A 12,188-nucleotide genomic window follows, 5' to 3' on the forward strand; every position below is an offset into this window, starting at 1 on the left:
CTGATGATAATGAGTATCAATCACAAAATTACTTTTAACTGCTAATGCAGAACCCATGGTGTTGCCGATACCACCAACCTGATGACGACCGCTTGTGTTGCGATCGAAATGTCGTTGTTTTTCTTATTTTCTTTGACCCTATTTACGTGACTTTACCCAAAGAGCCAAAGAATACTACAGCAGGAGTTAGCTTCTCCCCACCCACCCTACCTGCCCCACCCATTCCTGAGTCAAATGGTGCTGCGTGCAAAACGTATTCATTTGTGGACGCATTTTCGAGAAACGTCTAAGTCAATGCAAATGGGGAATTCTGCTTCCAGCAAGGCTGCTCGGAAAGGTATGTGTACTTGAACCTGTTTAAACGTTTCAATACAAAGTATTTCACAATGTACTTATACATATTTAGATGCTGCGTTGAGATGACGTGAAATTACAACTATAGTAATAGATAAGGACATATAGGATTGCGTGTATAATTAAGAGGGGAAAACCAAGGATTATATTGTTGAGCTGGAAAATATGCAGATGTTGAATTTTCGCTAAATTATAAGTGTATAATGTGCTTTCCTCTCCATATAACACAACATAGCTTTTTGTTATGGTGAATATAAGTAACACAATACACAGGTGAAAAACGTCTCTTTCATTTATATCCTAACACTTAGAAAAGTTTGTTTTAATCGCAAGGCCTTTTGAGGTGAATTTCTTCAGAAGCATGTATTCAATATAACTACACTATGAATCGGTTAAGCACAGTGTCTCTTCAGCAAAGTCAGGATTGCTTGTGTTGTTGATGGTGAACTGCAAATAGGTATAAGCAAGGATCCTCGTTTTAAGGAATGAGTCACAGTAGTAATGCAAAGTTCTAAAAAAAGAAACACGAAAATAGCCATTTGTATTGTGGAGAATACAAATGAGCACAGCGTGAGTGCTTTAAACATCTTCTCCTTCACATGAACCAGAAGTTGTCCCCTCTATACATATGCCAACTTTTTTTGTTAATCTCCACGACACTTGCCATATTGCCTTCCAATATCTGTGTTTGTTTTCCTGTTTGCTTGCAAAAGTCTGACAATACATCCCTGACATCTGTACACCTTTAACACAACGACTTCTTGAATCACTTCAGAGTCCAGCTCTCTGATCATTACAGTAACACAGATAGTGCCCCTACCTCACATGTTGTTTTTCTTTACACTCGAACTTACCTCTTTCATTTCCTACAAAGAGGTCACCCATGACCCTTACAAAACGACCTTCTAAAGCAATGCGCCTTCACACAACCCCCTGGATTACGGACTTTAATGCCTGATTATGGTACTCTATCATATAAACCTTTATTCACATACCAGGACTTGTGATCATATTAAAGCATCTTCGTTTATAACTACTGATATTAACTATTTCCCTGCGACTTTCTTGTTGTGAGCAGCTCTGCGTGTGGTTGGATGTTTGGTATGTGTGTATGAGTCTACATGAATTATTATTATTATAAATAAGCAAACATCAATGTATAATGATAAGTTATGGGTCTGCATCTATTTTTAAATATATTTTAAGTGAATATCTTATGTTAAATATTGTGTCACGGGGGTTATTGGGAACCTGAAAGTTGTGGGTGCTTGTGCCTATTCCCACTGCGACAATATTTAAATCACTACCAATTTTCAACTGGTGAGGTGGTTGTCACTGGAATCACTTAGGCAGACCCATCACATGCACCCACATATTTCATCCGTGGCAGATCCTCTATCACCATCCTTAGAGGCCTAGTGCAGGCGCGATATGTGGCAGCAAATGGATTAAGCATGGTCATTATGGGCTAAGTAAAGTTTCTTTTGTGAATTGGAGATCTATGAATATTTGGCCCAAGTTTAGTTTGGAGCACTTTCACGTGCTGTGCTTCCTGAGTTTTCCAGGAGTAATGCACACTTCATCAATGCAGATGTTGCACACTCGAAATGAAGGACGTGGGAAGGTGCTCCAAATCGAGGGCAAACACATTTATTGTGGTAAATCTGTAAAATGCAACAGCACGTGTGTCACACGCAGTAATCCTCAAACGAGTCGCCATTAACCACGTGACCGGTGTACAAGTCAGGTTACTCAATAACAGTTTTTCTTAAACCAAATTATACTACTGATAAACCATCTTTGTCTTTGACAATAACCTTTGCACTTCACTATTAGAATATTACTTTAATCCTAAGATGTATGTCTATTTATATCATCCACTTATATCGGTATCTTACACGCATTACCTGTACTGTATGTGCACAGTATACGTACTGTATGTCACCATTGTACAACTTACTACTTTACATGTGTTCTATTCTCAATAGCATTGCAAGTAGTCATGCTCTGGGTGCATGGGCATGGTTATAGAATAAACAGTATTAGGGTTTGAGAATTACAAGTATTAACTACACTACGTCATCCTTTATAGTGAACAGTGCTAACACCCCTCCTATTGAATATATCACAAACTAACAAGTCAAAGCCAAGCTTAAAGTCTAGAACAAGTCTAAAACAAATCTTTAACGATCAAAACAACATTCGGGTCTTTTACCTGTAAAATGCAACAGCACGTGTGTGACACACAGCAATCCTCAACCAAGTTGCCTTTAACCACGTGACTGTTGTACACGTCAAGTTAATCAGTAACCCTGCCAGCCACCCACAGGCTCAACTCAGATATCGCACACACGTGCATTGGTGTACTGCACAACACATAAGGACTTTTACAAAATCACACTTTACTCCTTTGCTTTGTTACATTCCTAATGTGCCACACAGGCATACAACGTTCTGGGCAAGACTGCCTCTGATACAATTTTAGTGTGTCATTGTGAGATACTATTTAGGAGGCAACAACATTTACTCCACACTTATGTAACACCGTTACACACGGGTCTAAAGATATATTCTCACTTTTGTTATGCATAGGACTACATCAAACTATTCTCACTCTTGTTAAGTGGCACAATCTATAATTGGGTCAGCGCAGCCACATGCTGCCTGCCCACAATGTCAAGACAGGGACGAAGACGTAGACGTAGCTCTTGGATTCCTCTTCACACTAGACAGCCCGGATCTGTGATTGGGGCTCCCCTTTTATCCCTCTCGGCGTGGCCTGGCTCAACCCTCGGCCGCGCCCTACACCTAGAATCTTCCCGACGGTTCCAGGCTACACCGCATCTTGACTTAAAGCTTTCGTGACTGCAAGAATCCATATTCTTGGGTCTTTCGGTAAAGTCACGTAGATAGGTTCAAAGAAAATAACAAAAATAACAAAAACTACAACGTTTCGATCACAACACAAGCAATCGTCATCAGGATAAAAAAGAACGGGAAAGCTGCTGAGGCCGGCTGTTTTAAAGGTTTGAAATGGGTGTAGCCCAAGGGTCATAAATGAAGTGGGCAGGGCTAGTGATGTTAAAGTGAGAAATTTGCATGTAAATGTATTGTGAGGGGCTAGTGATGTTAAAGTGAGAAATGTTCATGTAAATGTATTGCGAAAGATTAGCATGCCAATGTAAGATCGCAGAGCCACTGCTACATCAAGGACACGAGCGATAGTGGCTGTGTTAGTGTGATACATTTACCTGTTAATGTAAAACCAGAGTCGAAAACAAATACTAACATCGGAAGGTGGGATGGAAACATCACAGTCAGTTATGACTTAAACTTGTTAATACCTTCCTTCCAATGATTGCTCAGTTTATACCCATCTTCTCGGTTGAAATTGTGTCTGTGTGTCTATATATATGGATGGCTTCATGAACAAATCATTGTTGATAGCCAGTGGGCTTGAAAAGTACCTTCGTCTTACAGAAATCTATTTCGTGTGAGCCCACCGCATTAAAACAATGAGGTATTGGTCCTACCGTGTTTCAGATCTGCCTTATGTCTACAAGCGACAATTGTGTAGTGATATTAAATGGATCATTATGGCGCGTTGCGCCAAGTGGCGTGAAACAGGTGCAGAGGCTAACACACCATGCAGTTTCGATTTAAAGCATGGTAACTGGGTGCTAGCAGGAGAAAGCCTGATGAGTCCTACCAACAGAGTAGGGAATTTCAGACTCCACCAGCGCCGCAGGGAATCACCACAGAGTACACGACTGTAAGAGTGTGGTGGGGAGTGGGTGGTGGTAGGGGCTATGTGAGGACAAGTAATGTGGGCCATAGGTGAACGAGGGGGCATGGGGGGGTCAGTAGCTGAGTACATCTAGAGAGTTCTCGATAGAGGCGTGGTTGAAGGTGGAGCCAGAGAGGGAACGTGTGGTGTATATTATTGGGTCTTTCGGTAAAGTCACCAGGAGAAAAGAGACGTCACCTTTTTCCAGTTACTAATTGGAAATTTGTCTAATCTACCTGAACAATATATAACCTCGTGTTTCGATGCTTGGTCAAGGAGCATTTATATCAGGAATTGTCTAGGGCTAGATGGCTAATTAAAGAGCAAACCCTCCAAATGCCATATAGTACAATCTTCACCCATTACCTAGGACATGTAGTTAGCATTGAAGGGGATGCAAAGATGATGAAAAAATGGTGTTCATAATAGACTTGACCATATATTAGACCATGCCAAATGTCAGTTTAACACGTAGGCTTTCGCAACCAATATTAGTCATAATAAAGGTTTTTGGGTGAGATCGCGTTATTAATAAATGTGTTGTAACCCTCCACCACCCGACATGGCCAAACAGTAAAAAATGTGTCACGTTTACAAAGGACAAATATTTCACTACTTTAGCCCACCAGTGTGTTGAAGAGTGAATCAACATCATTTAAAGATTTGAGTACGACGTTTTGCTGGTAATTACATCCAGCATCATCGGGCAATTCGCCAGAAGGGTGAAACCCTCACTTGCTCACGGTCTTAAATAGAGCAGCAGGGTGACGTCATCATTTAACTCATTCAGGTGCAGTGATTTGAGGCAGAGTATTGTAATTTTATGATCGATTGGTAATCAGTCAATGGTTATGATTAGTAATGAGTTGTAAATTAGTAACTAGTTGTAATGTGTGTTATTGTGATTATATGCTACGTTAGTAATCCATTAATTATTATGTGTTTCCCCGATAAGAAATTGTAGTATGTACTATTTAATAATACGCTTCGAAGCCGCACGAAGCCTGTAGCTGTCAGAGCGATTAAAGTTATTTCTATTTCTCTCAATTTCAATGGATTCTCTAATTAGTCTTTGCCAGTAATAATTAGTTTTACACTACACTTCAACGTTATCAAAATCAATTGAGTGTCCTTGTTGACAAGCATGTTCTGCCACTGCCGACAGTTGTGTTTGAGATAATTTAATATTTATTTGGTGTTCTTTTAGTCTTATGCTGATGTTACGTCCCGTCTGTCCAATATAGCATCTGCCACATAAACAGTTAATCCGATATACACCTTCTGTTGATAATTTAGGGAAATCATCTTTCGGTAAAGTCACGTAGAAGGAAAACAATAAAATAATAAAAATATAAAACAAGAAAATTCTCACGACGTTTCGACTGCAACACAAGCAATCATCATCAGGTGTGAAAACCAGAAGAAGAACATTTTTAAAAAGTGGCGGTTATTTTAACGTTAGCACCACGGAGAGAGATTTGACAGTTTGTTCAGATGGACGAGTCCATCTATGTTCGGAAAAGAGGAGGGGGGAGACGAAAAATAATGTATGCGGTCTGAAAGCCACTTTAAGCGTGATTAATCAATTAAGACCCGAAATGGTTTATCAAATCCTTCCAATGATTGCTAATCCAGAATCCATCTTCTCGGTTGAAATTGTGTCTGTGTTTATATATGTGGATAGCCTCATGAACGAATCTCTCATGGTAGCCAGATGGCTTGCAAAGAACCTCTGTCTTGGAGAAGTCAATGTCATGTGAACCTATTGAATTATAACAGTGATCTGCCACGGCCGAGGTGTTGGTCCTACCGTGTTTCAGGTCTGCTTTGTGTTCACGAATGCGGTCCAAGACACGTCGTTTGGTTTCTCCAATGTAACTACTACCACAGAGGCAACTTAGTTTGTAGACGCCAGGGTACTGTATGTCCAGAATCACATATTTTACAGATGGAACCAGATCACGGATTTTATGTAATGTGTTGAATCAGACCTGGATCTTGTGTTTATTCAAGATTTTGGAGATATTTTATGTGATCCCCACAATATAGGGTAAAGTGATGGTTTTGAAAGGCTCCTCAAGAGGGTCCTTCATGGTTGGAGTGATAGCTTTGCGCATTGTGTAGTCGGAATAACCATTAGCCTTAAGAGCTTGGTGTATGTGCTTGAGTTCACTGGCTATATGTTCCTGGTCGGATATGCATTGGGCTCTATGGTGCAGAGTCTTGATGAGGGAATTCTTCTGGGATGGATGGTGGTGGGAATCTGGTTTCAGGCAAGCATCCATATGGTAGCTTTCCTGTAGACAGAGTGGCTAATTGAACCATGAGGTCTCTTTTTTATTAGGACATCCAAAAAAGGTAGCTTGCCATCTTTTTCGACTTCCATGGTAAATCTGATGGCTGGGTGCATGGAATTGATGTGGTCGAAGAATTGGTCTAGAGCAGGCCGGCCATGTGGCCAGATGACAAGTGTCATCCACGTACCTCTTCCATAAGGTTGGGCGCACAGTGGCTGTCTGGATGGCGTCAGTCTCAAACTTCTCCATGAAAATTTTCGCTACAACCGGAGACAGGGGGGAGCCCATTGGGGTGCCCTCAGTTTGTTTGTAGAACGTTCCATTCCAAGTGAAGTATGTATTGGTTAAGCAGTGTCTTACCAGGGGGGGGGGGGTACCTCAGTGTTTAGTCCTTGATGAACGAAGTCTTCAATGATTGCGATGGTGTCAGGTACAGGAACTTTGGTGAATAAGGAAACTACATCAAAACTGACAAGCAGGTCGTCTTGGAACAGGGAAATACCCTTGATTGTCGATACCAGGTGAGTAGAATTTTGTAAGGCAGAGGTGTTTTTTTTTCCAGTGAAAGGCCGCAGGATATCAGACAGAAAACGAGCCAGTTTGTAGGTGGGGGAGTTGATAGTAGAGACGATGGGACGAAGGGGTTGTATCTACTTTATGTATTTTTGGTAAGCCATATAATCTTGGTGGCCTGGCAGCAGAAGGTTTCAACGAGAACTGTTTGGTTTGATGAATTAATGTGGTTGAATCAGAAATGATTTTGTTGGTTTTCATGGCGAGGCTGTTGGTGGGATCTCTTTTTATTTTTGTATAGCTGCCATCGTTGAGTAATTCTTGAATTTTGTTGTTATATTCTATTGTATCCATGATGACAGTGGCATTGCCCTTGTCGGCTGAGAGGATTACAATGTCATCTCTCTTTTTACATTTATATAATTCGAAACGCTCATCTTTGCTGAGGTTGCTAGCTGGCATCTTAGCGTTTTTTAGGGTTTGCAGCAATTTCAGATCTTGCTACGTCTGCAGCGATGTGACCCAGGCCCTTGAGAGCCACGTCTACTTGGGCAATGATATAATTAACTGGTATGTGTTTAGGTGTGACTACAAAGTTTAGCCCTTTAGCTAAAACGGATTTCAGACCATTGGAAATAGACCTGTTACTGCGATTAATTACGACTTTTTTAACCTCTAGCTTTTTGGTGTGTGGGTTCAATCTTTTGTTTGAGAGGAGGTTAAATTTGGAAATCAGGTTATCCTTACATTTGGTCGACATAGTGGCAGCTAAAGAGGCAGTCATATTGTCTACATGTTCCCAATCCGATATAATTTTCTCCGATACCAAGGTCCTTTGCAAACCGACAGGTTATCATCAGAGATTTGTCCACGAGGCAATTCAGATTTACAAACACAGACACAATTTCAACCGAGAAGATGGTTTCAAATTAAGCAACCATTGGAAAGATGTTCTAAATCGAACCAAACATTAAACTAATTTCAATGGTACAGTATATTTATTTCAAATAGTGGCACTCCAAACTTCCAAGGTCGTGATTTTTGTTGTTTTATTTTTTACCTACGTGACTTTACCTAATAGAACCAATGCATATGGATCCTTGCAGGCACGAAAGCTTCAAATCTAAATTTCAATGGTACAGTATATTTATTCTAGTCGTGGTATTCCAAACTCCCAGGGTGGTGTATTATCATATTGTGCTAATTCCAAGCTTTGTCAGTGGTGCGTTTCATGCTAATTTCCTTTGTCAGGGCGTTTGCTGTTTTCCCCCTCACAGCTTAACATGACTTTAATTAAGAGTATGGATCCTTGCAGGCACGAAAGCTTCAAATCTAAATTTCAGTGGTACAGTATATTTATTCTAGTAGTGGTATTCCAAACTCACAGGGTGGTGTATTATCATCTTGTGCTAATTCCAAGCTTTGTCAGTGGTGCGTTTCATGCTAATTTCCTTTGTCAGGGCGTTTGCTGTGTGCCCCCTCACAGCTTAAAGGGAGGCGACCAGCAGCTTGGCTTTCTTCACTCCAACGCTGTCCGCTGGACAGGTTGGTCCCTTCACCTGATGAAGGCCGCTTGTGTTGTGGCCGAAACGTCGTGATTTTTGTTGTTTTAATTTTTTACCTACGTGACTTTATCGAATAGAACCAAATAGTACACACTGATGCCTATCTGAATGCAGATTCGCATCATCATCCAGCTCAGAAATCCTCTCTTATCAAGACGCTCATACATCGGGCTAAAACAGTGTCAGATGGTGAAAGTCTAGTAAGAGAGATCAAACACGTTAAAGAAGCATTACGACAGCATGGCTACAATAATACTCAAATTAACAGAGCACTGAATGCCAAATCACGATCGCAAAACAACACTGCTGAAAGCGATCAGATTGTTAAAACAAATAAAATTCCATATATCTCAGGAGTAACTGACAAATTATCCCGTGTTTTGCAAAAGCAAAATATCACAGTAAGATTTGGTACAGTACACAAAATTCAAAACCTAGTATCTTGCACTAAAGACGAATTACCTAAATTATCAACAGAAGGTGTATATCGGATTAACTGTTTATGTGGCAGATGCTATATATTGGACAAACGGGACGCAACATCAGCATAAGACTAAAAGAACACCAAAGAAATATTAAATTATCTCAAACACAACTGTCGGCAGTGGCAGAACATGCTTGTCAACAAGGACGCTCAATTGATTTTGATAACGTTGAAGTCTTGTGTAAAACTAATTATTACTGGCAAAGACTAATTAGAGAATCCATTGAAATTGAAAGAAATAGAAATAACTTTAATCGCTCTGACAGTTACAGGCTTAGTGCGGCTTGGAAGCGTATTATTAAATAATCCATACTACAATTTCTTATAGGGGAAACACATACTAATTAACGGATTACTAACGTAGCATATAATCACAATAACACACATTACAACTAATTACTAATCTACAACTCATTACTAATCATAACCATTGACTGATTACCAATCGATTATATAATTACAATACCCCCCCCCCCCCCTGCCCCAAATCACTGCACCTGAATGAGTTAAATGATGACGTCACCCTGCTGCTCTATTTAAGACCGGGAGCAAGTGAGGGCTTTACCATTCTGGCGAATTGCCCGATGATGCTGGATGCAATTACTAGCGAAACGTCGTACTCAAAATTTTAATGATGTTGATTCACTCTTCAACACACCGGTGGGCTAAAGTAGTGAACTATTTGTCCTTTGTAAACGTGACACATTTTTTACTGTTTGGCCGTGTCGGTTGGTGGAGGGTTACGACACATTTATAAATAACGCAATCTCACCCAAAAACTTTTATCATGCCAAATGTGTACAGGTTTTTGGGATTTGTCTCCTTTGACCACCCTTTTTGCTGAAATTCACCAACATTGATAAACATGCACTTAAGGTAAAGTGTCAGATGTTACCTGGAGTACAGAAGAGATACGATTTTTAAAGCTTCAATCTCACCTCGCCAAAGTTTCTCCTCTCACATACCCTGACTTTTCCATACCAGTCACCTTGTACAGGCACGTAAGTATTTTGGGATTAGGGTGTTATTGTCACATTTAAATCAGGATCAGGAGGTCGTTATCCCTTACGGCTGCCATGTCTTGTCATCCGTGTAACAGACATAATGAATAACTCAGCAAAAGTAATTGACGATTGTGTACTTTGTACAACAACTCATGCCATACCACTATGGACGCGAATTCACTGACCAGACCAGACATGCCACCATGCAGGGTTCACTACGCATAGAAAAACATTTGGTTCAGACAACCAAATGCATCGGGTGCTGTTGTATATATAGGCCTTTTTCCAAAATTGCTATTAATAATGGTTTTGCCGGTATTTTTTCAATCAATTGTGGTGTCATTTGGTGCAAAGGGGGGTGATACAGCCCCCCCTCCCCTCACACACAACAGGCCGCCGGATATAAGCAATAAATAGTAATAAACCCAAACCAAAGAGAAGGGGGGGGGGGGGGATTTCTACATGAGAGACTAAAAAAAAGTCCCGACACGGCTTCAAGCCTCGCCAGCTTCCAGGGCGGCGAAAACCGGACAGACAAGTTTTGGTTATTTTAATTAACAGAAAGTCCAAGAAAAACTCAGCAACAAGAATAAGCTGACATAGGAATCTACACACTACGATAAAAAAAACACCAGACTAGAATCTCCCTAGTGGGTTATCACTTCTCATGCATGTTTTATTAATACTAATGTTATTCACCTTAAATTACACCACATCTTGCCATTTACGTGACTTTACAAAAACCAAAGGAATGAATTCCAGCAGTCAAGAAGCTTAACGGAAGCTTAGGTATACCTTTGGAACTCAGGACACCAAAAAAATGACTCTAGTATAACAGCACAGATCTCTGGATACAGACGGGGGGACGAAATTAATAAACCCGAGGAAATGCGTGGTAATGGCAATGTTAAATCACAATCTTGGGAACATAACCAAATAATGATTATGCAGTATTAAACCGAGTGTTATCTAGAAGAGATGAGGCGAAATAGGTCAAACTTACACAACCAAGATAAACTGTATCCCACAGGAAAGAGCCTCCCAACCGTCTTTGTCTTTCCGCAGCACGGGATAGCAAAATAACGTAACACCCAGAGCGAGGGAAATGACTCATCGCCAGATAACTTTTATTGCAGGGGGTGGGGGGGGGCATCTGTGTTCCACGGATGAAGGGATGGCTTGAGGAGGGCGATGGTGATCAAGCCAGGGAGAGACACAGATGGCTTAATAAATGACACAACAACACAACAACCGCCATTCGCCACTAAGTGGTGGTGACGTCACCACGACGCTTGTGCCAGGCCATGTGCACCTTGAGGCCACGTGAAGTGTCGAACGCCCGCAGGCAGGAGGTCACGGGGCAGACCCAGGTGCCACGGGTCGACTGACTGAGATGACTGGCTGGTGCACCACCTGTGCCCCCTACTGTGCCAACCTGCTGTGCTTTAGCCACCCGGCGCTCCGCTCGTTGTTGTGAGGGTCACTCCTCCGCCCTCTGTTGTTGTTGGAGGGCGACTGCCTCCAACTGCCCAATAGCGTCCTTCACGATCCTCCTCCACAGAGGCCGATCTTGACACCACTGGTACCAGTCATCGTCAAGTCCACTCAGCTCCACGTCCTCCTGTACCACATCACTCCATCTCTTCTCTAGCCCGTGCCGCGCCCGTTTAGCCCCCTCGATCTGGCCGAAAAAAAGCTGTTTCGGAATGCGGTGGCTGGGCATGCGGGCTACATGACCCAGCCAACGCAGCCTTGCCTGCCGGAGGAGTTCACCGATGGGACCTTGCCCAGAACTTTCAAGGATTTGTGAGCTCCTCACACAATTCAGCCTGGTTAAACCCAGGATGGCTCGTAGGCAGGCCAGCCTAATGTTTCCAACCGGCGAAGATGCTCCATTAAGGGGGTCCACGTTTCGCAAGCGTAGAGATGGGAGGGAATGACTGTGGCCGAGAAGACCTGAAGCTTAGTGCGGAGCGACAGACCAGGTGGCTTCCACACAGCGTTATGCAACCGATGAAAAGATATTGCCACTCGACTGATTCGGAGTGAGACCTCTGCTGTTAAACTGGAGCTGGTCATAAGCACACTGCCCAGGTATGGGAAACTCTCCACTCTCTCCACAACTGCCCCATCACCGATTGGGAGTTGTGGGGGTGGAGTGTCCGATGGTACAAAATACCCAGG

The 12,188-nt window shown here is 42.0% G+C and overlaps 1 long non-coding RNA gene across 2 annotated transcripts in view; it reads left to right on the top strand.

The window, feature by feature from the left end:
• Window positions 1–258: 258 nt before the first annotated feature.
• LOC142907705 (uncharacterized) overlaps window positions 259–12,188 on the top strand; it is a 76,218-nt gene continuing 64,288 nt past the window's right edge. The window contains exon 1 of one of the 2 annotated variants that reach the window (XR_012931212.1): window positions 259–337. This is a non-coding gene — a long non-coding RNA (uncharacterized LOC142907705). Of the gene's footprint in view, window positions 338–6,081; window positions 8,497–12,188 lie in introns of those variants that run through there. The other variant, XR_012931213.1, reaches the window with a different exon arrangement.

This window comes from Petromyzon marinus, chromosome 82 (genome assembly GCF_048934315.1).
Source record: "Petromyzon marinus isolate PM22_M1 ecotype Great Lakes invasive population chromosome 82, UKy_Petmar_22M1.pri1.0, whole genome shotgun sequence".
NCBI classification, from domain to species: Eukaryota; Metazoa; Chordata; class Hyperoartia; order Petromyzontiformes; family Petromyzontidae; genus Petromyzon; species Petromyzon marinus.